At 32.2% G+C, this 3,138-nt stretch overlaps 1 protein-coding gene across 4 annotated transcripts in view; it reads left to right on the top strand.

The window, feature by feature from the left end:
• The window catches only part of SYNCRIP (synaptotagmin binding cytoplasmic RNA interacting protein), a 25,966-nt gene extending 24,725 nt beyond the window's left edge, over nt 1-1,241 (top strand). For all 4 annotated transcript variants that reach the window (XM_077162364.1, XM_077162363.1, XM_077162366.1 and 1 more), the window contains exon 12: nt 1-1,241. This exon is cut by the window's left edge. The gene's annotated coding sequence lies outside the window, so the exon portion shown is untranslated.
• Nucleotides 1,242-3,138: the final 1,897 nt, after the last annotated feature.

Genomic DNA, 3,138 nt, shown 5'->3' with positions numbered 1-3,138 from the left:
GTAGATTTTTCCCCTGTTTTTTTAAATTAAGGATCCCAGCAATGGTATTCTGAAATATTCTCTTGAATTTGTGCATTAAAATTTTATTGCAGTGATATAGATGAATGCCATTGTTGGTATCCTTAAATTTTCTGCTCACCAAGGTTAATCATGATTGTCTATATCTTTTTTATAGTAATCACTTTTGAATTGTGTTCAGATATGCAGTTTCAGGTGTAATCATCAGAGCTGGTTAGTCAGGCATTCCAGATAGTGGTTCTTTTCAGAACCTTTTTTAAAGGGTTGGTTAACTACCTCAGTAGCAGAGGATTGAACTATACCCTGTCTGTACTGTACATAGAAAATCTTTGTAGATAAAAGCAAGGCTTGTTAAATATGATATGAGGGTAAGATTTTAATATACCAAATGTAACATTCTTAGTTGCCTTTAGTTTCAGAGGCTTGTAAGACTTCCTCATGACCATCATAACAGGCCTTGCTTTTGTCGTATTTTGTGGCTGAAAAAGCAGCCTTGCTTCTTCAGATATTGTAGTTATTTGGATGTATAATAGTTTAGCAAGATGTTACTTTTGTAAGACATCAGATGTTCAGAAAAAGTGCATCCGAACTTGTACTAAATACTGCAGTGTCCCTTTATAAAAAGTCAGACTAAAACTGACAATTGTACAGCGAAGCCTGACATTTGGATATTTTGAAGTTTTTTCATAAATCATAGAAATTAGTATATGGCTGTAGTTTAGCTTTTTAGGTAAAAGGTATGTTTCATTAGTGCATTTCTTACTGCTGATCACTGCAAAAATGTGAACAGCTTTCCATTTCTTATGCAGGTCATGATAACTTGTAGAGTAGAGTACAATCATTTGTGCTATGTTTTTAATTTTCTAAAGCACCTTGATGACAGTGAGTGTTCAGTGGTGAAGCATCCTCTATTGAATCACCCTCAAAAAATTTTTGCCAAGTCCTAACTTGATAGCTTAAAGTCAAAAGTGAAATTATAGTTTAATTAGGACTTGGTATAAAGAAATCCCTTTTCCCCTTCCCCAAAGGGATACTGCAGTTATATCACATACCCAATAGGCACCACAATGAAGAGCAGAGCTTATACTTAATTAAGGTTTTATACACACCAGTTCCCCAGTAAATGCAAATTTAACAAGAAAATTAGACATGTCATATGTTCAAAATGCTCATGGCAAACAATCATTTTGCATTCCTGCAAATAAAATTGTTTTATACTGTAAGCTGGAGGCGAGTGTAACTTATTTTTGTAATAAAGTTTTTATTTTTTTTATGTGTCATTAATATAAATGTGTGTTAGTGTAGAAATCTTCTGGTTTAAAAACTTAGAATTGCACACATTTCAGTATGTTTACTTGTACTTACATAATTTTAGAATAGTGGTTGCCAATAGCCTGTATGTTTCACATTAATTGGTTTTTTTATGTTATCTTAATAAACCATTTTAGTATGTTGTATGTCAGTTACTGGGATAGCTGGGACATAGAGTGTAATTTAAAATTTGTCAATAAGTATTCATTGGAATATATGTAAATGTGCCTTGCCGGTTATTGAAACTTACCTACAAAATGAGTATGGGGTGACAAAAATTAGTTCTTGGTGCTTAATGAAACTTTCTGCCACTGATTTTATATATTACCCTGTGCTTTTTTAAAGTACATATCTCTCAAATCTTAGTGTTAAGTTTGAGGGCTACACAAAACATTCACATTTCATCTTAACATAGTAAGTATAATAGGTTTGTGGAAATGGGTAAACTAAATGTAGCCTTCAGTAAAATTGAATCTCAGTGTAATCCTTGGTGCTGGCATTTTCCAGTGCCAAGGAGTTAAATGATTACATCAAAGAGGTCATTGCCATGCCTATTGGCACTTTACTGTCATACCGTTTTTAAGGGACACTGTCAAGGTGTTTAAGTTAATTCTCAGAATTATTTGTTGGGATTTTAGGACAAGTTTGTTTGACTTAAGTAGAACCGCATTGTTTAAGTTGAAAGATGAACACTTTTGTGAGTTCACAAATGTGTTCCTAAAACATTAAATTACTCTGGAGCTGTGGGTTTCCAAGGCTATTTGGCATTTTTAGTTTGGGGACTTGGGAGGAAAAATTGATATAAAGAAATTGAGAATTGATGGTTACATATTGTAAACAGTGGTGATGAAATATACACACTCAAGTGAAATTACTTGACAGTGTTCATTTGAAATAACTTTGAATTCAAGCCATTTAATTACTTTTAAAATTAAATATCATTTGCACTGTTCTGATAATGGGTGCAGTTTTTGAGCAATATAATCAGAGCTAAATATGCATGTAGTGATTAGTGATGTGAACAATAAGTTCTGAGAAGAAATACTAACTGTGGTATTTTCAAACTTAAAATTTCTGTAGTAAAATCAGTATCAAACTCTTAAAGATCAAGGAAAACAGGCAATGCATATAAAATACTTTTGAATGTTGTGTGGCCTATAAAGCAATAATGCAATTTATATGGAATGTCATGAGATATGAGAAATGGAAATGCAAAAATAACTACTCCTTTAGTAAAAATGTCAAAATGTTAAGGGGGAATGTTAACTAATGTAGGTTATTGCTATTTGTGATTTGTTTATGGGTTCTTGGCTTTGACAGCTTCAAAGAATGGACAGATGACAAGCTAAAGAAAATTTGTGTATATTGTCAAGGAAGGGGTCTTAAATCCAAGAGTCAGATCTCCTCCTTGGGATGAAAAATTTATCCATAAAGCATTCTAATTGTTTTAAAAACAAATAAGCAAAAAAGAAGAGAAAACTTGTTCCCTAACCAAAACAGACGCAAGATTTTGTTTCTGCAGACTACTTGGCATTCTAAAATGATCATAAATTTAGTTTATCAATTTTCAAAATGTTGCTTTGAAAAATTGTTAAATTTATATTTTTCCAAAGATGTGCTTTTTATGGAATATTTTCAGCCTTTACAGCTGAATCAGATGTTAGAAATGGAGAAATTGAGCACAAAAAGAACTGTTACCCACTCATGATTGTGTTTGATATAATCGTGAGAAACTTGTAATGATTACTGAAAGGGTAACTTAAGAAAATACAAGCATTTTCCTCATAGTAGGACAACACAAATGGATTG

The sequence above is a fragment of the Tamandua tetradactyla genome, chromosome 5 (genome assembly GCF_023851605.1).
Source record: "Tamandua tetradactyla isolate mTamTet1 chromosome 5, mTamTet1.pri, whole genome shotgun sequence".
In the NCBI taxonomy this organism is placed as follows: domain Eukaryota; kingdom Metazoa; phylum Chordata; class Mammalia; order Pilosa; family Myrmecophagidae; genus Tamandua; species Tamandua tetradactyla.
Note: the sequence above shows the minus strand (reverse complement) of the source record. Positions and strands in the feature narration are given on the sequence as shown.